The sequence below is a fragment of the Maniola jurtina genome, chromosome 15, assembly GCF_905333055.1.
Source record: "Maniola jurtina chromosome 15, ilManJurt1.1, whole genome shotgun sequence".
In the NCBI taxonomy this organism is placed as follows: domain Eukaryota; kingdom Metazoa; phylum Arthropoda; class Insecta; order Lepidoptera; family Nymphalidae; genus Maniola; species Maniola jurtina.
Window position 1 is genome coordinate 10025001 of NC_060043.1, and position 27592 is coordinate 10052592.

The following is a 27592-nucleotide window of genomic DNA, read 5'->3' on the forward strand; positions in this document are numbered from 1 at the left end:
TTGAAGTGTCAAACAAAAAAATATAATCACTACGTTGTGTCAAATGCGTATCGGAAGGTGTTAAGTGGCCAGTTTCGTAGAATTTATGTTGAGTTTGTGTGCGTGACGTGTAATTACAGAGATTTGGTCGATAGTTGTGCTTCCTTCGTTTGTACGGCGGGGTCACCGGTTGACATCATCTAGGTTTTTCTAGTTTCATTGCTAGCACTAAAGTTTATACCACCACTATGATAAGACTTTTGCTTCCGAGGTTTGTTGCACCAGTAACTTTTTGGAGCTATTTTTGTTTTAATTTTTAAGCAATTAACTGTTACTTGATTTAACGGTAAAGGAAAACATCGTGAGGTAACATCCTGCACGCCTGAAAATTCTACATAATGGTGTGTGAAGTCTTCCAATCTACATTTGACCAGCGTGGTGAACTATGCGCTACATCCTTTTTTATCTGGTAACAAATCTGCGCTCACTAATGGGGCGATAATTGGATGAATTTCATTGGAAGTTTTGTAAAAATGAAGCCCATTAGTGACTTTTGAACACTACCAATGAAAAGATCTTTGCCATGCGCAACTTTAATTTGCTATTTGTGAATTATCTAAAGCTTTTTACTATACCATTTCAAGTATACACAAAAAATAAACTTATTCTTTTACTTTGAAGAACGTGAAATTGGTCCTAAGGGAGACCTAATTTAAAATTCATCCGCAACAGAAGTTAATGCGCAATGAAGTTGGTAAACTTCGCTCTCTTGATATTATTGTTGTAAAGTACAGTTCCCATTCTGGTGCCGTAGTAGAAGTATATTATTATTAATGAAGGGGTAAAGAACCACCCGCGTATCTATCTATCTGCATTACACTGAGACTAACTATCTCATTAAAATAACAAACGAAAGTTTCTCGCGAGCGCGATATTTACTATTCAGAATTCATTGAGTTATGAATAACGTAACATTTATAAACTCAGTGGCCCCTGTGTTAGCAAACGTAACACAGTTTCAATATCCTTTACTACTGATTTTTTTACTCTCACTAATCATGTACCCAATATTTTACGTTTAGCAATTACAGAAAACAGCTAACAAAACGAAAAGGCTATCAACCACTTCACTTATGAGGATCCTAAATTATTTCGGCAACATTGCCAGAAAGGAGGGAAAACCCTGCAAAATGTTGTGGTTACTGGCAAATTGGACGGTAAAAGATCTTATGGGACGTAGCTCAATGCCCACGAATCCCTGCATGCCGCAAAGAACCGAGGGAAATGGCCTGACATCGCGCATCGTTTATAACATCCTTAGTAGAAGGGGTCACGACCTTCAGTAGTAGACAGGCAGAGAGAGAGAGAAAAAATCCTAAACTAAGAAAACACCCAATTTACAGACAATTAATATGTGGTCTGTTCAATCCTATTATCACACTCAGCTGTTTTAAGTATGAATGTTTTCAACAGAATATTCACATTTTCAATCTTCCTTCCTGTCCCCTTCGACCATTAGTAACTGAAAGGACTTCATTTCGTTCTCCATAACTTATGTCTATGTGGTTATTTGCCTCTATTCCTCGGAGACCTTTTAAGGTTGACGAATATTCCCTTTACGCATCGAACTTTAGATAGTGTTTTTAGGTTTTTCATAAAGGAATAACTGAAATAATTAAATTCCAGCTGTCCTCGACCTTTTTTTTTTCGATATTTGCGGTTGTGGAAGTCTAATATCTAAGATATGAGAGTTTTTAGAAAGCAATTACAAAATTGTATATGTGACGAGTATTGTAACGAGTATTATAAAATATATCATACTGGATGTGCCCGCAACTTAGTCCACGTGAAAATAGGTTTTTGAAAAATCCAGCGAGAAATCTTAAGTTTTCAGGATAATAAGTAACCACTTGTCAACTCAGGACCATCTCGATTTCAAATTTGAGACAAATCGGTTCAGCCGTTATAGAGTGAAGGAGCAATGAATCTCCACACCTCTATAATATTAATAAAAAATAAAATTTTAGGTAAGTAATATAATACTGAAGAAAAAAATATTATAAGATATTATTTTCGCACTCCTAAGAGCCAAAGAAATATAATATTGTAATAAGTCAAAGCCTACGCACAAAAATATAATTTTACAAACATGAAAAGCCTCAAGTAAAAGCCAACTAATTATTACCGCAGAAAATTCGTAAAACGATTTAATAACATGAAAGTGTAATATGAATTTCAGCACTTCAATGGAATATTAAATTACATAATATTTTATAACACATATTAATACACCTAGAGCAAGGTTCCGGATCCGCCCGACCTTACTTATTTTCTGTGAAATAAAATGTGTGGGCTAGAGAAGTTTTACTACTAAATGAATGTGCGCATATCTACTAACTTGTATCGTGGGTCAATTTATAAGTACCAGCCTTGTACCAGCTACTAAAGTAACCTATATAAAAACATTGCTCACTTTTGTGATCATCATATTGTTAATAATATAATTAATATTCAATACTTTCACTTTCCATCGGCGGTAATTTCCACCATATGCTTTAAAGCTCGCGAAAAAAATAACATATAGGTAATACAGTCTGAGTCGTAATTTTATATTATGGCAATCAGGAAATATACCTACATAAAAATCATCACTCTAAATTTAAGAAAAGTGAGGAACGTACCCTTAGCAACTGATATCTTTAAATTGGCACTCGGCACAAACTTGGAAATATACGCACGTTAAAACTACACATGTGTTAACGTGTAGTTTTATTATATCACACATTTCGTTTTTCAGAAAATAAGTAACGTCTGGCGATACTGGGATCTTGGACCAGTCAAAGACCAGAAAATGATGTAGACGCGTAACTCGTGTAGGTAATTAATACAAAAGCAATAAAGTATATTCAACGACTTTGTGAACATAACGAGAAGGTATAAAGTTATAAAGGCGAAGTTGTTGCCGCAAGCGCGTCTCGAGGGTGTTTTACTGGTTTTAATATATTATTACGCTAATATATTAAAACCAGCTAAAGAGTTGTCGAGTAACTCGATTAATTATGATTTCAGAGCGACACTTAGCTTGGCAAAATATTTACATTACTCTCCGTTTAGGCAGGCAGCAGCGAATGTTACAATTAAAAGTTTTAAGACAGCTCTTAATAGGTTAAATATTTACTTAGTACCTACTTCAAAGTTTTATCATACCCTTCAACTCAAACTCCATCCTTTAAATCTACTAATAGATGTTGACTTATAACAAGTTCAGATTAGCTTGAGTATTGGTTAATTAAACTTAAGTATGGTTATGAAAAATAATAATCAATCTTAAATGGCACTACTGGACTTTGTAGCTACGGGCTTGTCCCAAATACTGCCTTGATCTAATCGCGTGCGCATTTTTTCCAATTCCTCATGCTCACCATTAGGATCAATTTGCATCCCGATTCTGTAGATTGGATGTATCCAATGAGTTTCACTTGTCATTTATTTAATTTTTAACCGACGCGATGTCCAAAAAGGAGGAAGAAGATACTCATTTCGGTAAGTATGTATGTTTTAGTACTTATTTTTTGGCGTGTATAATGCTAAAACGTTTAGTAGTCTAAGACGCTTCCAATTAGAGAGGTCAGAGGTTCGAAGAGTATTTTAATGTTTCAACTATCGTAAGTGATTTCCATTTTAAGTACAGAATTTACCGGCTTTATGAAAACTAAGAGTGGGTTCGAAACTAGTCGGCTTAGGGTACATCGACTAAATACGTGAGTATTTTTTTTTTTAATTATATAGACTAGCGCTTGGCTGCAATCAGACCTGCCAGCAAGTGATGATGCAGCCTAAGATGGAGCGCGCTTGCCTAGAAGTTGCCTATTCACTCTTGACTTGAAGCTACCCATATTATAGGTGGAAGGGAAAACTGATGCCGGAAGGGCGTTCCATATCCTAGCGGTTCGGATAAGAAAAGAGGAAGGTATAGCCGGTACCTTGGTACATTCTATACTTAAAATAGGTGGATGTGTTGCATAAATCTATGGTTCGCAATAATTTCCACCATCAACCCAACAATGTACAAATGATCTCATTGCTCGCCCGTACCTACCTGGTTCAGCTAATGTTGCCCATATATCAGCGCACCCGTAGAATCCCCGGTAATTGGCCGTGCGGGTCGGAATCGTGTAATTCCATTAGTTCACTACCTAAGAGCTATCGATTTTCTGACTGGTAAGCCGATTAATTTATCTAATTGTCAACTGTATTTAGTTTGTACTTACTCGTACATTAGTGGCTTTCCATTTGCTTATTGCTTATGCGGGTATTAAACGATCGAGAATGAAGATTAGTTTCTTTTATTGAAAATGTTACAATAAAAGTTATAGTTAATAAAACTAACCTAATTACTAAACAAATCCTGCGTGGAATTTTATTATTTTCATGTAGTTCTTGCCTCCGGCTTCGACTACTGTTTGGTAAACAAGTTTTACTGAGAAGAGCTAGCAAGTAATGAGTTATAGATTATCATCGTATTGATTATGCATTGATATTAGTCAAATTGATAACAGTCAAAGCCAATAATGTAGTTCATCAATATTATAACTATTAATATCGGTAGGTAGCTCTAACAGTTCTAATCAATTTGAGTAATAAATGCAATATTTGACCATCATCTCGAGATTTATGCTTGAACCATTAGATTCATAAATCCAGTTACCATCTTCATCTATAATAGTCTTTACTATAGTACGCGACAGGTTGAGATGGCAACCCAATGCGAGGGATAGCGCGGGTGGCGTGCGGGTGTACGGGGCGTCCCCCCGCCTCATACCCCGATAGCCATATTGACCTGTCGAGTAGGTACTATACCAAGACATTGAACATTTTCAAAATTCCGCTCGCCAAGGCGTGAGAGATTGCAAGACATATAAGTTGTATGTAACCTTAGTCGATAGATAATATATCGCACATGCAACCTAGAATGCGAACTGCAAGGCAACACGAAAGGGCAGTGACCGCCCTCCTGCCCGCCTCCTCTCCCCCGAGAATTCTGCTAATGACATTTGTGAGGTTTTAAACCCGACGCTGCATCGAGCAAATGCAATGCCCTTTTTCCCCTCGAGTCATTTTTGCGCCACTCCGATGTTCCAATCTTTTTTCAAAAAATTGGATAGAGGAGACAGGTTTTTCATTTGGCTACCTCAATTTTCAAAGTAGGATTGACGCTTGGAAATTTAGTTAGATGCAAATTATACCACAGATAAGACACATCGACGTTGCTAGTCAGAATCTTTTACCGAAAACATCTTTTAGTAGGTACAATGTACTACATACTTGATAAAACATAAGAACGGCCTTCAAATTTCAACCATCTAATAAACACATGACCGTTCCGTAACTTCAGGTAGGATAGGATCAATTTATTGTGTCTGTTTGTCTGCCTGTCTGTCCGTCTGTCTGGTACCTTTTCACGGCCCAACAGTGTAACCGATCCTGGCGAAAGGTACAGGGTTAGCTTATATCCCGCAGACGGATGGCTACTTTTTATCCCGGAAAATCAAAGAGTTCCCACGGGATTCCTAAAGACCCATCCACTTAACCGATTTGTATGAAAGGTACATACGTAGCTTGCGTCTCTGTAATCGAAATAGGCAACTTTTTATCCCGGAAAATCAAACAGTTCCCACGGGATCTTTAAAAGCTTAAATCCACGCGGAGGAAGTCGCGGGCATCTCCTTAGTAATCTATAAAATAGATTTCATCAATCATCTTTATGGATGTTATAAGACAATTATACGGTCATTAACTGTGCATAATAGATCGATAAGCAACCGACTTATCTCATTTGTGTTGAACTATTGTATTGAATGGCGCGAACGCACGCCACTTACCTAATAATAATTAACTCGTGCTTGATCTCCTATTGAAATGAGTAATATTAACAGACAAGCAGATTCCCACAACCTCGTCTGCATTGATTTAATAAAATAATAGAATGGGTCTCTTCTCAAAATGAGATTGGTCCATAGCCCTCCAATGGGCCACAGTGTGGATTGGCAGACTTCACACACCTTTGAGAATATCATGGAGAATTTTCAGATCAAGCAGGTTGTTTTCCTTCACCGTTTTAAAGTAAGCGGTATTTGATTGCCAAAAATGCACTTAATTTCGAAAAGTTAGAAATGCATGCGTTGAAGGTAATTTTTAATTAGATTGCTTACTGTTGCCACGTCAATCGTCAATTTACTAAAGATTTGAAGTAAAGCTATCATGAAGAAGAATAAAGAAAATCTATTCACTCGTAAAAGCCAAAGTCAAGTAAAAAACGAATATGACTGCATATTCTATGGCAACCAGTGGAAAGTTCAATGCGTATTCAAAATGTATTATAATAAATGACAGTGATGATATTGTAACAATTGATGGATCGAATTCCTAATCCACAAAAGGTCAGATTCATTATTTTAATAGCATTATTGGCTTCCGGTGGGTTGTAATAGACTATGTATAATAACATTGTGTATCAATCACGATCGGGTTATCTCACTAGTGAATTGAATAGCGTGAATGTATGCCATGACAAATTACTAACCGATTAATTTGCAATTGAAATATCCAATCCAACGATATAAATGTTCCATAGATGCGGCGCTCTACATGTTCCAAAGAACATCGGTGTATGCATTCCTGTCAATTCTAATCCACATTAGACGCTATCCCTTTATAAAAAAACCGGCCAAGTGCAAGTAAGACTCGCACACCGAAGGTTCCGTACTCGGCTATTTTTTCCGACATTTTGCACGATCAATCAAAAACTAATTTGCATAAAAATAAATAAAAATCTATTTTAGGAAGTACAGGTAAAGCCCTTTCATAGATACCCTACTTGGTACATAGTTATCTTACTTTGAAAATACTAATTATTTATTCATGAACACATATTATTTTTTGTGATGTAACCGCAAATTCATGGGTGTCGGATTGTGTCCTTTACTTGTGCTATAAGACCTAACTACCCGTTCATGATTTCATGAGTCTAGTCAACGGGAAGTACCCTACACATTTTCTTGAGAGATACGACCCGACGGACGGACAGACCGACAGACAACAAAATGATCCTATAAGGGTTCCATTTTTCCTTTCAGGGTACGGAACCCCAAAAACGGACTGCGTCTAAAGCGGTTTGGGTACGATTGACAGGAGTGCGGGTCGATGTTCGTTGCACATGTTGTTACTATGAAGCATCGCATCTAGTGGAACTATTATCACTGATCCAATCTCATTCATACTAGCAGAATTTGATCAAACAAGAAAACTGTAGTGTTGATGGGTAGCCAACCCATTATATTATGTTCAAAGAAATTGTTGAATTAAGCACGTTGAACGATTCACACAATAAGCTCAGGAGATGTAGCCTTGAAAGTTAGTACCTAGTACAATTGTTTAGTAGAAACAAAGCTTTTGTTGAATGAATAAAGGAAGGTGACAATCAAATTTCGTAGAAATAAATACGGCCCAAGAATCATTCTAATATCAAATAACATAAAAATCAACGTAACACCACATAAAATATGCTAAAGATATTTGCTTGGATACAAATACAGTCCAATAAGGTATAAAATTGTGGAAAAAATGCCAAAAATTTGCCATTTTGTAACAAATTGATTCTAAACAGCGAATAAAATTAACGATTTACAATAACAACTTAGATTATTCAACACAAGATAATGACGCAAAAGGGGCGTGGGATGGAATAGGACATCCTGGCTGAAAAGTCAGTGATTCAATAAAAACATCCAGTCAAAAGTTTAAGTTACCAATATAATATTAATCACTAACTATCGATATGAGGGGCACCAAAAGAGTAATAATATTTATAATTTTAACTTCCACACCCAAATTCATATTGCAAAAATATACCCACTGTAGAGCTTTTGTAAAAACGCCAAGCAAACTACTGTCCTTGGCACCAGCATTATTGAGGGTAGTGGGTACAGAACATTATTGTTTTCTAAATCCAGTGTTTACCGCCTCGTTATTTCCCAAGAAATTAAGTGTCATGCCCAGACAATACATTTTGTTATAAAAGCAGATAACCCTGTCAAGTAAACACACCACTTTAAAATATTTTCCTCATATACTCTTTTTAATAAAAAGCACAATTTCAAATCACTTCTGTCGTATCATCACGTTTACAAGTTTTGTTATTTCCTCTTTTTAACCCCTGACCTAAAAAGAGGGGTGTTATAAGTTTGACGTGTGTATCTGTGTATCTGTCTGTGGCATCGTAACGAATGAACCGATTTTAATTTACTTAGTTTCTTTTTGTTTGAAAGGTGGCTTGATCGACAGTGTTATTAGCTATAATCGGTATCGGTATCGGTATAAGAAAATCGGTTCAGCGGTTTGAAAGTTATCAGCTCTTTCCTAGTTACTGTAACCTTCACTGGTCGGGGGTGTTATAAGTTTTTAATTTACACTTGTAACTTTAAGTAGGTAAGTACCTTCATCATGATCATCATCATTATCATACGATAGACGTCCACTGCTGGACAAACGCCTTTTGTGGGGACTTACACATACCACGATCTTGCGCCGCCTGAACCCAGCTGCTCCCTGCGATTCGTTGGATGTAGTCTGTCACTTGGTAGTGAGTGGTTTTTCAAAGTTGCGCTTTCAGGTGCAAGGTCGACATTCTAACAAAGTGAATTCTAGAAAATTGGCGATAGAAAGAGCTGTGTTTGGAGTTTCTCTACATGATAAAATCTGGTTTCTGAATTAAGTCTTCAAATAGAAATCTCCAGATGACACTTGGTGGCTAGATGCCATGAACTGAAACTATTACGTCTCTAATAAAAATTCCTGAAGGCCGGTGATGACAACGCTTTATTGCTTTCCTTACTGCACTTTCATTTGGGCAACCTCATATTAAGACCTCAAATAATAGAAATGGTTGGCTTTTATTTGTTCTGAAGTCTAAATGTAAGAACCACAGACTTGGTTTATTCCTCGGTGGTAAGAACAGACCGAGTACGTTTTGTAATACGACATACCTACTCTTTTTTTTAGTTATGTTCTAAACCTTAAGCACACCTTTAAAATGAACAGCTCATATCTACGGCAATTTTTCCTGAATTTCGTTTTACTCGGAAAAGTGTTCAAATGCATGCGTAATAAAACTCTAGATTGGGGGTGATTTTTCTTCGATTACAGCCGAATTTATTACTACGTTTCCTGTCTTATCACTGAACGATTCGTTTGTTGCAGTAGAATATTATAAATCTTTTAATCGTATTTTACCAGCTTATGAGTATCCTATCTATTTTACGAGACGATTTTCTTGTGATACTAGCTAACTTATCCCGGCTTCGCACGACTATGTGTGCCTATTTTACTAGCTGTTACCCGCGAGTTCGTCCGCGCCCCGCGGGAACTGTCTTTTCCATGGATTTTCCAAAAAAAAAAAAACTTTCATATAAACCTTGTCCTAACACTTTTAAACACAACAATAAAAGAACTATGCAATTCGGTCCAGTCGTTCTCAAGAAGATTAGAAATAAGATTATATTTCAGAGAACGGTTGCCATTCTCTGAGATAGGCGTAATTTTGATATTGTGAAAAAGGATATAAAACAAAATTCACATCTAAATAAGGGGAAGCATGTGTACGGCGTATATTTATGTTAAATTAAGCTAAAACAAGAAACCGGAAAAAATACCCACTCAAGATATTTCTCGTGTACCTATTTCGAGCCAATTGCACTACGCACAATGTAATTGGACGACAAGAAAATTGGAAACAGGAACATCTAATAAAACACGACTTTCCTTTCAAATATTGTATTGCTGCTACTGAGTCTCGTTTGCAATATTAGATTTTAAAACCCTTTTTTTTATCTATTTCATCCGTGTTTGACAACACAGAACAAGTGAAAATTAAAAATTTTTAACACCCCCGACAAGTGAAGGTTACGGTAACTAGGAAAGAGCTGATAACTTTCAAACGGCTGAACCGATTTTCTTGGATTATAGCAAGAACACTCTCGATCAAGCCACCTTTCAAACAAAAAAATTAAATTAAAATCGGTACATTTGTTTAGGAGCTACGATGCGACAGACAGATACACAGATACACACGTCAAACTTATAACACCACTCTTTTTGGGTCGGGGGTTAAAAACTTTTTTGCTCATGTGGATACAGCTTTGACCACAAAATACAACCAGTTTTGGGTATTAATTAACATAAAACAACTGAATATTAAAAAGCACAACCACGAATAAACACAATACCCGAGGGAAACGGCATTACGTCAAACTAAATGCGCACGTAGGTAGGTACATGCCTCTATTATCTGTACTTATTTAATATTATATTATAAAATTTAAATTATATTATATAAATGCGAAAGTGTCTGTCTGTCTTTTAGCTTTTCACGGCACATCTGTTCAACCGATTTTAATTTTAACCGATAGAGTTAATTAATCCAACATTACTCGTAATGATTGAGCCAGCGGCTTCAACAATGTTTTTGAAATCAAAATACTTTGAATTGTGGTGATGATGTCATAACATTGTGGTTTTGTGAGATCGTACACATCATTTAATTATACTCGAGAGTTGATCACTATTTAAGTACATATAGGTACTCTTAGTTTAGATATTTAGGAACAATTTTTCAATCATCAAATAGAGACATTTAACTGAAGAATAAGTTGACTATTTTAGCACGAGAAATCTGCCATTTTTCAAATACTTATTATATCACACTAATATTATAAAGGCGAAAGTTTGTGTGTAAGTATGTGTGTGTATGTGTGTTTGTTACTCCTTCACGCAAAAACTGTGAGACGGATTTAGCTGAAATTTGGTAAGGAGATAGATAATATCCTGGATTAGCACATAGGCTACTTTCTATCCCGGAAAATCAAAGAGTTCCCACGGGATTTCGAAAAACTTAAATCCACGCGGGCATCGGCTAGTTAGTTAGATATACTTAATAGGGTCATGATCACCGTTGTATATTTTGTTTTCTCTTTATAAAGCAACTAAATATCTCTACTTTTAACGGTGAAGGAAACCATCGTGAGGAAACCCACATGTATTGGGAGTTCTCCGTAATGTTTACAAAGTTGTATAAAGTCGGCCAACCCACACTTAGCCGTACGACCCAGGGTCTAGTCTATGGCTTGAACCCTCTCATTCTGAAAGGAGACCCATTCTCAGTTATAATGGCCTAGCAGATAGTGAGATGATGGTGGCTAAAAGTTATAACTATAAGAACTACAACTCACTTTAGGATGCTCTCAAGTAAGACCTCGTGGGTAAAACTAAAAAGGCACTGCATACTTCTAAATATCCATCGTAAATTCTATTCACATAGCAAAATCCGCCTTCATATTTTATTTGAAAATATGTGACCACACTGTGAAAGAGAGTTTGTTGAACATACTTAACTTGAATACGTAGTTATCATCCTTATTGCGTAGCCATAAAGTTTGAGTTCCTATAAAATTACGTTTTACCACGGTCCAGAGGTTTTTATGAAAACATACTGTCACAATTTATACGGCTCGCGGTTTGGCTGTAGTCTTGAGCAGTGCAGTTTTTATTTAAAAATAATATGTTAATTTTTACTTACGTAAATAAAGCCTAGGCATTACGCATTATTATAACATTGTTTATACTTTATACTTCTTATAATTCGCAAAATTCCTTTCAATATAAAGCTATGTACCTACTACCCTACCAACTTTCCTTTTCTAATCCTCTCACGAAAAGGTTACATCTACGACGACGTACCTTGCGTCGAGTAAAGGTCGTAGCTTATTTACACAACACCGTTCACACAGCCACGTCACTTACGGCCGTATTCACAAACGTTACGATGAGGTCTCACAGTGCGCTCGAACGCATAGTGTAGGTTCCACCAATCAGATCATTGTAAATTGACGTGATAGAGTCATCTGATTGGTGGAACGGACACTGTGCGTTCGAGGGCACTATGAGGCCTCATAGTAACGTTTGTGAATACGGGTGTTAGTTCCTCGCATAATACTAATCATTCACGCGTTCAGTGTCACATTCGACTGCAAGCCGCCGCTTTCGCGCTTCGTGTCTGTCAAGCCTTTATAAAGCAAACAAGTTAATAAAAAATACATACCTATGCTTTAGTTGAAACTTGTTTACACTCAGAACCCCTAATTAGGTATTAAAACATGAACAGAATGTGTCCGTAATTGCGAGCAATGTATGCAATTAAGTTAAAAAAAAACCATTAAGAACCTTAACCGCGTTGCTGGCACGAATACACCTTTTATGAGATCATCTTCAACGGAGAACGGACAATGAAGTCCTTGAGTGGTAAATCCACTTCCTAACTGACGTAATTTTAGTAGAAATATCTAGACAAAAAATAAAAGGAAATTCGAAGTGAAAAAAGCTTTAACAAAGTTTTGGTTTCAACGTTTTAGTTTTGCGTTTGTGAATAGTAAATTCTGAGTAAATTCTGTCCCTTGACAATGATCTGAGAAATGCGTGGAGTAGGTAACTATATTATTTTACCTGGTGCGTGAACTAAGGGTTGGTCTCTATAGGCCTTATTAGAAAACTCAGAGTCAGCCAGCGGGCGACGGAGATTGCTATTCTTGGGGTTTCATTTCTGATTTCAGAAATGAGGAGATGCGTTACTTAGCAACATTGTTATTTGTCAAAAATACCATACAATTTTTGATAAAATACAATATAACTCAAAATTTAAAAACCCCCCCGTAACAAAAACCTCTATAAGAAAACTAGAAAAGAGCTGATAACTTTCAAACGGCTGAACCGATTTTCTTCGATTATAGCTAAGAACACTCTCGATCAAGCTACCTTTCAAACAAAAAAAAAACTAAATTAAAATCGGTTCATTCGTTTAGGAGCTACGATGCCACAGACAGATACACAGATATACACGTCAAACTTATAACACCCCTCTTTTTGGGTCAGGGGTTAAAATTGCTGGGTAACTTATCGACAAATTACATATTGATTGTATATTGATTAATCGTTTGGGCGGTAAGGTTAACCACAGTAATTGTTGCTAATCTTCCCAATGAACTTGGTACGCCAACTCTTAACTTAGTTGATGGAAGTTCACGACTCTAACCGACAATCGTGATATACGGGCGCAAAGTGTTTAATGGTGAAGGTTACATCTTCATACAGTCACGAATTAGTATTGACTTATACCGCAGATGGATCTAAAATTCGGTACAATAACGTATTTAGACCTTGTTATCACGAATGTCATAACGAAATTTGCCGCAAAAAAAAAGAACTCACTCGCCATTTTAGCTCTGTGTCAAATGTCATGTCAAAAGTACAGGGTTCACCTTTAAATTAAGGACTAAAATCGTGGCCAGAGAGATCTTAAAATGTATGCACTATAAATCCTTCTTTCTTCCGTCATTCCGTCTTCCGTCTGATCGTATGTCAGTCATTTTCTAGAGTTATAGAGTTCTGTATAGGTATAATATATAGGAAAAAAGGAACCCTTATAGGATCACTTCATTGTCTGTCTGTCCTAAATATCAGACAGACAGACAGATGGGCAGACAAAGCTGCCCATCTGTCTGTCTGTCTGATATTTAGGTATGATCAATCGTTGCCACTGCCAAGATCTTTGGACAGACATGAAAGGAACAAAGCCATAAAATAGTATATTTCATTACAAGTGCGGAAAGGCTGTCATTGCAAAGAGTTCCGACAAATGTCTACCCGAGCCGAGGCGTAGCTGAAGGCGAGGGTTGACAGTCGGAACGAGTTGCAATGACGGTTCCGCACGTGTACTGAACGACTATTTTTAATACAGTTGCGAAAAAATGAAGCAATTTAATAAAATAATAAAAACACAATAATCTAAACTAACTTAATTTAATTTAATTTAAAACAACTTTATTGCTAATAGATATAAAAAACTAGGGTCGAAATTACTCATTTTAGGCAACCAACAACTAAACTCGCAAAGAAAATTTCTGAAAAATGGCGCCAACCGTAGAATATAAGCAGAGTTTTTTTTTTCTTCACCCATTCTGGTAGGCAAAGGGAACTATGCCCATACAGCCAAGTCTTCAGTAGAAGTTTTTATTGATATGAAATGAAAATGAAATTTAATGAGATGAAATGAAATGAAACCTAACCAAACTCATTCAATCAAATCATTAAATCTGATATTGAAACAAATTAGTAGCTTCTTATTAGAAATACGTATTTGCATGAATCATAAAAACTTCTATGAATTTTTTTAGTAAAAACTTCTTGGTTGGTTTTTCTTTTTAATATTTTGACAGTTGGGAAAGAAAAAGCACGAGTGCGGGAAAGGTAAAGAAAAAGCACGATTATGTAAAAGCCCACATCCCGAACGCTATACGTCCCTGCAATACGCCACTTTTTGAGCAACTGTATTAAAAAGATAGTACTTTGAACAAATTAGTTTAGACAAAGGCAAGACCGGGGGTAACAGCAAGGATGAGCAATGTGTTTAGTTTACTGCAGTTGCCGAGGTCATTCCAAGCGTGACGGATGTTTTTTATTAACTGCTAAAACATTGAATTGATAGCGCTTTTCCTGACGGCTGCATCCGCGCTAGTGTAATATAAAACACCGTTTGTAAACGAAATACGAGTATATTCGGCTATAAGAGACTTACTGATGCCTGCGACTTCGTCTGCGTGGATTGAGGTTTTCGAAAATCCCGTGAGAAATCTTTGATTTTCCTGAATTAAAACTACTTAGGATATATATCAATTTGCTTTGTTGAGATATGATTTAAGGACAAACCAACAAATCAACAAACAAACACATGTTCGCATTTATAATATGGGTAGTGATATAACTCAGTGTTTGGATTATTAAAATAACCTTCATGAAATATTCTTAGGTAAGATCGTATACATATACTGAGTCGTACATACACAGTGGCGTAATGCATCATTATTCATAGTTTACTAAGTACATTTTTGGTGTTTGTGTTCTGATAAAACAGCAGTATTTTAATTGCCATAACATAGCCTAAACCGTTCTACCTCTGCTAGAAAACTCGTGCTCAGTAGTGTGTCAGCGATAAGTGCCAGTGTGTTCAGATGATGATAATGATGATTTATTTACTTGGAGAACTGACATTTTGTTTCAGTCTAAAATGTAGTAACTTACCCATTAACCATCTACTTTACAAATTGATCTCACACCCAAGGGAATGGAAAACTTTCGTACTTAAATGTTTCCCCACAAACAGAAAGGCCTACAATTTTCCCGGCTAATTTAATTCTCTCTCAACAGAGCCACTTACGAAATTAACCATTTAACGTTAAATGAAACGCTTCTACCTACAATCCAGTTAAGCGAATACAAACACTATAAAAACACAAGAGCAGTAACCACAACGCAGTGCGGCCGCCGGTGCAAGAGACACTTAACGTAAGGTCACAGTATCGACTTTTTGTTCCAATACTTTTTGCCAAAAAACGACTCCTTCTCATGAGGTAGGTATATGAATACCTACTTGACACAACGAAACTTTTAAGACAAAAAAAAAGCAATAAAATGATTACAAGAAACCTTTCTTCTTACATCTATAATTTTACCGGTTCACTTAATTCTCACGAAATTAACCACTTAACGTTAAATGGAACGTTTTTAGCTACAATCCTGTTAATGCGAATACAAACACTGTAAAAAACAAGACTAGTAACACAAGCTGACCACAACGGTTCATTGCGACCCGTTGCAAGAGCAAGAGACACTTACAGTAAGGTCTGCAAAAGGAACAAAAAGTCGATACACAGTATCGACTTTTTGTTCCATAACTTTTTGCCTTGTCTCCTTTACTCACACTCGTTCCGTTGCTACGACTGCAAGATAAGTTAAAATGATACAAATAAGTAATGTTTCCGCCGAAAATCTGTTTAAGTATAACAAATTGTTCAGATTGAGAGGCGATATAAATTATATAGATAAATATTGCATTACGATGCGCAGGTAATGTCAATGATCTTTTATTTGTGCAAAAAGTTGAAAAGCCATTTTGTCTTATGACCTAAACCTTAATTATTGTGTAGAACGCAGAAGGGACGTACAACTTTTTGTCGCACAACATGTCTTAAGTGTGACCATCCTTTAGCACATACGAGTTAATACAGTTGTCCAGAGTTTTTTGCTCATTGCGAAATAGCTATCAAGATACGAGTAGGTATTCAGTAGAAAACGTGTCTTTGTTTCTGGAATATTTGGGCTTTCCGCAAATAGTAATAAATCACATCAAAAGTTAGTAAACAGTTTACGAAGTCACGATTTCTTTATTTTTTAATTTAGGTATAAAAATAATTTGGTAGCATAAAAGTTCTACCTTGAAATCATAATATTCGTGATAAAAATATTACTTACATAAAGTAAATTTAAATCAATCTTTTATCGTATATATATTTCATTAGGTTATTGTATTTTTTTATATCTAACATAACATAATAGTAAACATTTTTAACCCCCGACCCAAAAAGAGGGGTGTTATAAGTTTGACGTGTGTATCTGTGTATCTGTGTGTCTGTGTATCTGTGTATCTGTGTATCTGTCTGTGGCATCGTAGCGCCTAAACGAATGAACCGATTTTAATTTAGTTTTTTTTGTTTGAAAGGTGGCTTGATCGAGAGTGTTCTTAGCTATAATCTAAAAAAATTGGTTCAGCCGTTTAAGAGTTATCAGCTCTTTTCTAGTTTTCTTTTAGAAAAGAAGGTTAGATAACCGTTTGGTTCATAATATTATGTCAATAGACAAATGTCAAGCTGTCAAGATGGACGTTGCCTAAATACATAATTATTTATTTGAAAATGATGTTTTGGAAAACTCAGATACTTTGGATCGTCGGGGGTGTTATAAATTTTTAATTTACACTTGTTATAATAAGTCAACAAAGCAAAGAGTAATCGCTCGGATCTAAAGTTCTTCATGGCTTTTCCAGAAGTACTTATCATGACAACATTGTTGCTTAAAGTCCTAATTTATTATCTTCATACAAGAGAGAAAGGAATCCAACAATAACCATGCGATATAACGCATCAAACCAAATTTAAAAGTCATAAAATGATATTCGAACAAGTTTATGCTCGTATAAAATGATAGCGTAAACGCCGTCATCCTGTCTAAGGCCGACAACCTTGTAGTGTTCCAACACATTTTATCTAACTAACGCGTATGATTTTTCCTTCGTTAAACGCTGAAACACACATAACGTATAGATTGGATGCTACGAAAACTGCAAGACAGGTCTATGTCACACTGAACGCGCGCGTTCAAGTGAGGCTGATGTAGAAAACTATAGACGGCACTTTTTTTAGACTTAAATTTCAGTTAAAACGAGACAGATTTATGTCAGCGGTATAACGCTGTCTCGTTTTAACAGTGTCTTAAGTCTGAACAAAGTCAAAGTGGAGCCTGAGAGCGACGACAGCGGGAGGCGGGGCAGGAGCAGCGGCTGGAGGGATGCAATGATACAATAGCATTCATGGTGCCGATCCTGGAAGACGGACGGAGGATCCAAGCGGAGACGGACGATATCTAACTTACTCTCGCCCTTATCACTATGGATATTAGCTGTCACTCTTTTTTTTTTAATGTGTTCCTTCCTTTTTTGTTAAATGGCGTTTTATTCCTGCCATTTTTGTTTTGCTGTTTTTGAACATAACTAGCTACATCTTAATTGTTAATTATTGTCTAAGATTATTATAATCTGTTTTTTTTTTAATTATTCGTTTCTTATTTATGTGTTAACATAGTAGTTTATGACCTATTAAGATTAGCTGTATAGTGCATATATATAAAAGTGCGGCCTAAACGTGTACTTTACGATGTAAAGAGTGCATTTTAATACAGTTTTTTTGAATATTACAACTTTTTAAAGTAGTGTTGGTTATGCAGCCGTCGCGCGTTGTGTGTTTTAGACTTAAATATGGCCTCGTCTACGTCGCGGATAGATTATTATTATTTATAAATTAAAACTATGTGCTTCTTATAAAATTTATTATTTAAATTATGTTCTTCTTATTTATAATAAATTGAAACTAAAATTTTAATTCAAGTACGTTTTGAATATAAATTGTTTGACGTTTATTTCAAATAGAGTTTATATTTACAGTATTTTATATTACTGTTATGACACTGGATTACGCTCGCGACTTCGTCCGGGTTTAGGTTTAGGTTTAGGTTTTTAATAACCCAGTGAGAAGTCTTTGGTTTTCTGATTGCGGCGTGAAATCAAAAGACAAACACATTTTATGCGTTTATTATATAATAATAATATTAGCAGCGATTATTTTAATTGTATTAAGGGTTCTTTCCAATCAGAAGAACAATTAATACCGAAAAGCCTTTTAAAATTGCACTTAAAAGTGAAATAATAGAGATGAAATAAACTTTTGCGTTTCCCATTTAAAATTACCGGTTTAACAAAAGTGTTCGCGTCAGGCATTTAATAGATAGCAATTGGGACCGAAAAGGATTTATCGCGCGCGTACCATTGAATTTATCTCGAAACCAAATCGTGCCCATTAGGTTCAACACTATCGTTAATAACGGCCAAAGTAATGATTCGAGACTCCCAGAGTTGGAGTCCTCGCTCGCCCGACCCGACCGTGTTGGGGTTAATCGATTGAATCCGAGCCCCGATAGGTCATCGTCACTCACAATAAGTGAATTATAAATCGCTGAAAGTATGATGAAGCCACTCTTCAATTTGTTTACATTTTTTAAAGAGTTATTTTATTGATTATTGAGATCAAATCGCCTGTATTAATCGACAGTTAAAGTAATGAGCCAAGTCAAAGATTCGCAAAGCCTCTCTTATTCAACCCGATCGTGTTTGGATTAACTGATCAGATCCGCTCCACTGGCCAGCGTCACTCACAAAAGACGAATAAATCGCTGAAAATGTGAGGAGACCACCCTTCAAATTGACATTGATTTGCTTACATTTTTCCCTAGTTTAATTTCATTGGGTATTGCGAACAAATCGCCTCTTTTAATCGCCGGTCAAAGTAATGATTCCAAAAGACTTACAGAGTTCTCACTCACCCGACCTGACGTGTTTGGGTCAATTGATTGAATCTGCTCTGATAACCCACCTTCACACACAATAGGTTAATAATAATTAAGGTTAAAAGTGTGATAACGCCACCCATCGAATTGACTGATTTGCTTACATTTTTTAACCCCCGACCCAAAAAGAGGTGTGTTATAAGTTTGACGTGTGTATCTGTCTGTGGCATCGTAGCTCCTAAACTAATATACCGATTTTAATTTAGTTTTTTTTTTTTGTTTGGAAGATGGCTTGATCGAGAGTGTTCTTAGCTTAATCCAAGAAAATCGGTTCAGCCGTTTGAAAGTTATCAGCTCTTTTCTAGTTTTTAGTAATATTTAATTTACACTTGTCTCTAGTTTAATTTAATTGCCTATTGAGAACAAATCGCCTCTGCGCCGGTCAAAGTAATGATTCCAAAAGACCCGACGTGTTTGGGTCAATTGATTGAATCCGCCCCGATAGCCCACCGTCACTCACAATAGGTGAATTAATGGGTAAAAGAAAATGACATCAATAGGCCTTTATTGAAAATGTTTAATGATATTCTCTAACGTTACCAGTATTTTTTCCGTTCCGGTTCCATTAGGGCCGGTAATGTGTTTTCTTACGATTCCTATTTATATTGTAACGAAAAAAATGCCCGAAGCTCACCTTTTTGTTTATTCTGCCACAGAATCTGCGAACAAAAGAAAACATTTATCAATAAATACAATAACGATTTCTATTAATACACACAAATATGGTAGCAATAGATAGTAAATTGAATCGGGTAGCTATATTTTGAAATCCGATTATAATTTGGCTTTTCCAAAAATAACTCGCTTGAATTTCAAAAGGGCTATTTTAATAACAAATATCAATTATAGTCTTAGTTTAAATTGGTAACAAAATAACAAAAAGGCTACGTTAAAGGTTATTAAGGTAATAAAGTCGATCCTAAAGCGTCTGATATAATATTAAATTAAATAACATTTATTATTCATTTTGTATTTATCGATAAAACATTATTTTAAAAGTAATATTTGGATTGATTAGACCTTGAATGAATATCAGCGGAAGGACTTTCAAGTTAACCTTTTGATGTGACAAAAATGAAGTTGATTCTAGTAAAAAAAAACAAATAAAAGTACTCCGTTAAATGTTAATTTAGTACCTGCTGACGAATTAATAAAAATATTAAGACAACATAAGTTAATGATCTTTTTAAAGATAAAATAAGCACTAATTAAATAAACTAGGATAGCTTTTAAGTTTTTGATGAAGGACAGACATTCGAGTCGTGCAGGAAGTAAGTTACTTGTATAGAAGTTTGATATTGACATTCATCGAAAGAAAGGTCAAAACAGAATACAACCCTTCATTTCATCTTTGTGTCCAGTTGAGGAAATCAAATATAGGTAACCAGAGGAGGCCCGCGACTTCGTCCGCGTAGATTTAGGTTTTAAATATCCCGCGGGGACTATTTAATTTTCCGGGATAAAAAGTAGCCTATGTCCGCCCTCAGGATATAAAGCTAACTTTGTACCAAACGCCAGAATCGGTTAAACTGTTGGGCCATGAAAAGGTAGCAGACAGAGAGACAGACAGACACACTTTCGCATTTATAATATAAATTTGTATTAGTATGAACTAGAGGATGCCCGTGACTTCGTCCGTGTGGATTTAGGTTTTTAAACATCCCGTGGGAACCGTTTGATTTTCCGGGAAAAAATTTGCCTATATCAATCACATAAACGCTACCTCGGTACCAAATTTCATACAAATCGGTTAAGCGGATGGGTCTTTAGGAATCCCGTGGAAACTCTATGATTTTCCAGGATAAAAAGTAACACTCTGTGCCAAATTTCGTCAGAATCGGTTAAACTGTTGGGCCGCGAAAAGGTAGCAGACAGACAGACACACTTTTGCATTTATAATATTAAGTGTGGAAGTATGGATAGCAATTTGTACGTTGCCTAACAGAGACCCCAAGCCCGGCTTAACCCGATCGCTACAGAGTCAGGTGACCGAAAATCATGGAGCACTCAAAGGATCTCGCAAAAGACCCTTGAGTTACTGAACTCGTTTAGAACCTAGCGGTTAGAGGGCTCGCGTTGGATAGGGTTGAACAATACTTTTTTATTTTCATATTATTTTCTTAACTTTTATTGCATTTCCTACATTTTATAAAGCCAAGAGTTGAGATAAAAATGAAATAGGTTAACCAGCTAACACTATAAATAAAATGTATTTTTCTTAGATTGTATTCACACTAGATAATTTTGGCGATCACGACCACGTTACGTAGCTCCAACGTGTATGATGATAGGTAGAAAATATGTCTTACACTGATGTAACACCGTAGGTATATTATGGTAATAATGAAATATATCATGTCCTACCTCTTAACTGTCACATTTATACATTGTTTGATTTGATTGCCGAAATGATCTAATGTGGACTCTGCCTTATGTGAGCCAATAACAATCGTACAATCCCCATTTTTGATGATTCGACCTACTTTCAACGATCACAATATAGAAATGATATTTAAGTTAGTAAATGTTTGTTATCAACAAGTGTAAATTAAAAATTTATAACACCCCCGACAAGCGAAGGTTACAGAAATAACTAGAAAAGAGCTGGTAACTTTCAAACGGCTGAACCAATTTTCTTGAATTATAGCTAAGAACACTCTCGATCAAGCCACCTTTCAAACAAAAAAATCTAAATTAAAATCGGTTCATTAGTTTAGGAGCTACGATGCCACAGACAGATACACCGATACACAGATACACAGATACACACGTCAAACTTATAACACCCCTCTTTTTGGGTCGGGGGTTAAAAAACAATATCCGAAGGGCAAATTGATCTGTCGAGTCCCAGCTTTTGAATTTCACTGGAACAAAGCGAATTTGGCAACCCTGTCATGAACTGGAGGATGCTTGTCAGACCTCGTTACAGAGGCTGAAAATCCTCAAACATCCGATGTCTATCTCGATAGTACGAACAAACATAGAGAATAAATATTTTTTGCAGTATCTACTCGACGTATTTTACAAAGTAAAAATAACAACAATGGTTCAAAATAACAATTTATTTACGATGTAATGTACTTACTATACTTACAATGGTTAAAAATCGTGCGTTAAAAAGTAGACAGGTTGCTGATGACAATTTCTGTAGCTTATGAGCAAGGCAAACTAGGTAGCAAGGTCTGGTGTAGCTAATCTTTCAGAAAACATATGAAAGTAAAAGATTTAAAGCTCGTCCCTGGTATTAAGTTTTTATATTTTTATAATGAACCAAAAAACAACAATTAATTACTTACTCCTTATATAATGTAGGGACATTAAATTCTGGCAAAGGTATTTATATACAAATCTTATAGAACAATTTATTTAATAAACTTTTTTAATTGTTTTTTAGATAAGTAGAAATGTCACACCCGCGAGCAAATGATTTAATTTTTTTTACTATCGACTTCTTATCTAATAGAATTAATAATGATTTCAGAGTTAGGGAGCAATGTTCTTGGAAAATCGTGAAAATAAAATCAGGGTCGTCGAAAATTAACGAATCAATTAATCGTTAAGTACCGACTTTCGAGATTGTCTTCTTAATTAATGTAGAGAATTTGGCAGCCCTGCCAGCGTTCTCGAGGGTGCTCGGGAGCGCTCGTTACGGAGGCACGGAGTCCGTGGTCATTCAGTTTCTAACTCTACGCGTCTAAAAATCTAGATAGACTTCATTTTTATAAGCCGATAAATGAAATCTAAATAACACATATGTTTTCTAGTATTTATGAGACCACGTAGGTAGGTACATACTTTATGTGAAATATTTTTCATACAAGTGCGCAAAAAGTGTGGATTTAAGTTTACTCAAAAACCCCTTGAGGTCCCACTAATTTCTTTTTAAATAATATTAGGTATGTATAAAGTGAATTAAAATCTTGAAAGCTGTAATATGAAAAGATGTGTTACAATAAGTTTTGATCAATCGAAATCGCCAAGTTTCGCTAAATATGTATAAAATTAGTAATAAAATACTTAAATATAAAAAGTAAGATTTTTTTTTACTTTTTTCTAATTTATGAGAATTTGTTCTTTGAAAGCTTTTAAAAACGTTAACTTGTACATATTCAAAAAGAGCAATCGCCGCGTTTCTTGCTGATTTCATCTCGGTGGGAAAGACATTCCGAACCAGTGAGTGGTAGATTCACTTGACGAGAAGCATTTGTAAAACCTTCGTATTTCGATTTATATTAATTAAGGATTAACCCAACAAGTCATAAAGACGTCAAAAGTGACACTAAAGTTAATTGTTTGTATTTGAATAGACCTGATCTTAGGAGTGGCCGCCGCTTAACATATTTCAACGTTAAACCGTTATTAATCCTATGTTAAGTCAATTAGGCGTCGAGGACCTTAATAAGGGCGGATATAGGGGATAAGGCTCGAGTTATAAGAGCCTGGGGGCGCGTCGACTCGGAAACTTGAATGGCTAAGTTGGTCTGAGAACTGGGAAACGGGAAAATTATGATTCAGTTGGGGAGACACGGTATCTTGCTTTGATTAGACAGTGCAACACATAGCCTCGAGGTAAGCTTTTAGTTCAGTTAACCAACAGTTACAGTCAACGTGAGTTGATTAATCTATTTGCAATAACAAACCATGGCCAATTGACAAAATAACGTCAATCCAGATTTTGTACATACTTAGGTAAGTACTAAGTACGACATATTTTCCGCTTAAGATTTTTTCTGTCAAGATCTCTTCGCATGGAATTGAATCAGCTTATATTTGTCACAAATTATTATTTGTTTCAGTCAATTTTATGCAACGTCATGGTTAGTACCTAACAAGCAAAAGTGGAATTCCTCGATCGATTTAAAAAGAATCATAAGCAAAATAGATTGCACAAATCAGAGTTTAGATCAAACTTTAACCACAGTTGGCAGCGTTTTTAAAATAATAAGTAATAAAAAATAGTTTTAAACATGTTTTAAATCCTTTTTTAAACAAAAATGTTTTTAACTGTTTTTTTTTTCAGCCCTGCCTTTAAAAGTAACTTAGTTTATTTTTATTGATGGTCAAAGTTTAACGGTAACTACCCGTCATGTAAAAGTCACCAGTCATGCAACAACTGTATGCAAACATTATTGCACCATTGGATAGAATCAGGCGTTACTTTGCGGAAGTTCATGTTTAGCAAGAAACAGTTAAAAATTATTTTGCTATAATCCGCCAACAGAAAAAATCTGTATGGTCAAACATGCAGTTACAAGCTAAGCACCGCTTACCTCCCCAACCAAGCAATAAAGCCAAGCTCCCAAGCAAGCACTGCCACCACCATTCACATGCAACACCACACAAGACTTTTCCACTACTCTCGACGCACGTTTCGCCCCGACACCGGAGCATCCTCAGGAGATTTTGACTTTACAATGCTGTATTGTCAACTTGACAGCTTGTAACTGCATGTTTGACCATACAGATTTTTTCTGTTGGCGGATTATAGCAAAATAATTTTTAACTGTTTCTTGCTATTATTGCACCAAATTACTAATCTCATACATCTAGCTACTATACAACTTTCTGAGACGTATCCTATACGCGCTAGAATTCAAGACTGAACTTTTCACAAAAGTAACCTAATTAAACGAGCTTCACCACAATGTAAGTACGTTAAAATACCAACATCCACACGAATTTCAAAGGCGCAATTGTCTGAGCCCAGTCCATTGTAGCATTACGGAAGGCCGTATAACCTAATTAAAGTACATGCTCACATTCAGCGCCTATTCTACTATGCAATGTAATGGTCTCTCTAAAAATTTGGGTTACACACCCGAAGCGTAAAAGAGAAAATTGCTCCCTTGATATTAATGCGTGCGCATTACGTTCCTGTTACACACATTGGAGTACAACTTTTACTTATGGATCATCATCATCATCATCGCATCGGAATTATGCACGCCATTCCAAGGCAGGATATGCGATTTTAACTAGGTAAATCTTAAGGGGGGTCTCTCCGTCACTCGCTTCATACAAACGTAGTTCCAATTTCATTTGAATATAAAGCAACCAAAGTCCATCTAATTTTGCAGACATATTCTAGAAACTAATATCTATGTCTGTGGTTTTCCAGATTTCTGTTAAAATATCGGTTTCAAAGTTACGCGGTCTTAAAAATTTACATACAAATCTTTGAGCCCCTGTAATTTTAAAACTACATATTTTTAGAAAAATATAAAACACCACAGACACAGATATTAGTTTCTAGAATATGTCTGCAAAATTTCATGGACTTTGGTTGCTTAATATTCAAATGAAATTGGAACTACGATTGTTTGGAGCGAGTGACGGAGAGAGCCCTGTTAAGACCCACGTATACAATATGCATGCACCATATACAAGCAAAATATAAACGATTATGATGATTTTAAGTAGTCACAAGGAACTAATGAATAACATAATATGCAATTCTAAAAATATGCACACAACAATATACTTCAAAGTTGGTCACGCATTTTTATACGAGACTTGAAGAGATCATGACTCATGTGTTTGATTGAGAGCAACTGTATAGTAATATTGTCATTGTATCCTGCTTTACATAAGGTACTACTTACTGTTGAATACTTTAAATCTATACTGTTGTAATAATAATTACCTACATTATGAATTAGAGCAGTGTGAATTCCATTTGGTAAGATACCTTTTACACTATGACTTATATAAAAATTCCTTAAAATATTGTAACTGTCTGACTGATAAAGAATCACATAATATTAGCTTATAATAAAGCATGTTCTTTAAGAGAGATGAAAAGTTTTTTTTTTATAACTTCAATTATTATAATAATAAAATATAACTATAAGTAATAATTTAATATTTTTCATTACAAATAGTATCACTGTTAACTATACTTAAACCTACAAAGATTTCAAACGCGCACTGAAGAAGTTCACAGCAAAGGTAGCTGGGTATTTTTGTTATGAAATATAATTTAGAACAAGTAGTTGAGCAATTTACTCCCCATGCTTCTAAATTCAAATATTTAAATATCGGCACAAACGAAAATATTCGAGTAACAAGTGTAAATTAAATAACACCCTCGACAAGTGAAGGTTACAGTAACTAGAAAATAGCTAATAATAACTTTCAAATGGCTGAACCGATTTTCTTGGATTATAGCTAAGAACACTCTCGATCAAGCCAAGCCACCTTTCAAACAAAAAAAAAACTAAATTAAAATCGGTTCATTAGTTTAGGAGCTACGATGCCACAAACAGAAACACAGATACACACGTCAAACTTATAACACCCCTCTTTTTGGGCCAAGGGTTAAAAAAGCTTGTAGTTCTGTTAGAAATATCCTACACAATTCGTCAATACATTTTAATAGTTCAATAGCTAGGAAAATATATTGCCAATAAACATCTCTAGTGGACAACACAGATGCGTCCGGGTTGACAGCACGATCCAATAGTTGTGATTGAAAAATTGTGAAAAATGTCACGTTTTTCGCTCACTAAAGCGCTCCGATGTAAACGTTTAACGTAGTTTCTTGAGATACGAGATTTTATCCCTCCACTTTTTCTTAACTATTGCCTAGCGTTTTCACTTCATTTCACTTTTTGTAGCTGTTTTTTGTATGAGTATATGAGTTCAATAGCTAGGAAAATAAATTGTCAATAAACATCTCTAGTGGACAACACAGATGCGTGGCCGAGTTGACGGCACGATCCAATAGTTGTGATTGAAAAATTGTGAAAAATGTCACGTTTTTCGCTCACTAAAGCGCTTCGACGAAACGTTTAACGTAGTTTCTTTCTTGTGATACGAGCGATGTGTGATGCGATACACTTATTGTAGCTATTTTTTGTTCAAGTAACATAAATTTTATATTAAGTGTCTGCTTCTTAAATCTATGCTGGTTAAGATGTTAAGGTGAATTTAACGAATGCTCGCTGTTTCCAGACTGTAAAATTCTCATTGAATAAACTAAGACAGAACAAACAAGCCTCGCTGGGGTTTTTTTTGTTTCTTAAATTTTAAATTTTTTAAAATTATCCGACAAAGTGGGATAGAGCGAGCATTCGGTCGCTTGGTCTAAATCTACATTCAAACAAAATATTTATGGGAACAATTAATAGTAATGTTTTTTAAGATTTGTAATGATAACAAACTTATAAAATACGAAGTGGATTAGCTAGAATAGTGTCTGGCCTACTCTATACCCTGGTTAAACGTACAATATATCTAAAATTTGTGTGTTAGAAAAACATCTATGTAACAATAACGAATAATTAAAAATAATGACAGTGGACTAGGTACCTTAAGTAGGTAATGCGTGCAAATCGTGCTGAACAAATAGGACACCTATAATCCTGATCATTGATCAAGGCTTGACCTTGCATGATCAATGATCATGCTTGTATATTTTTACTACTGAATTTAGTCAGTACTAGCTGTGCCCGCGACTTCGTTCGCGTGGAATAGTGACTTTTCGGGCAGCATA

At 35.6% G+C, this 27592-nt stretch overlaps 1 protein-coding gene across 6 annotated transcripts in view; it reads right to left on the reverse strand.

The window, feature by feature from the left end:
* Positions 1–27592, reverse strand: part of LOC123872265 (putative polypeptide N-acetylgalactosaminyltransferase 9) — a 258936-nt gene that overhangs the window by 17367 nt on the left and 213977 nt on the right. For all 6 annotated transcript variants that reach the window (XM_045916434.1, XM_045916438.1, XM_045916436.1 and 3 more), the window contains one exon: positions 19733–19757. The gene's annotated coding sequence lies outside the window, so the exon portion shown is untranslated. The remainder of the gene's footprint in view (positions 1–19732; positions 19758–27592) is intronic.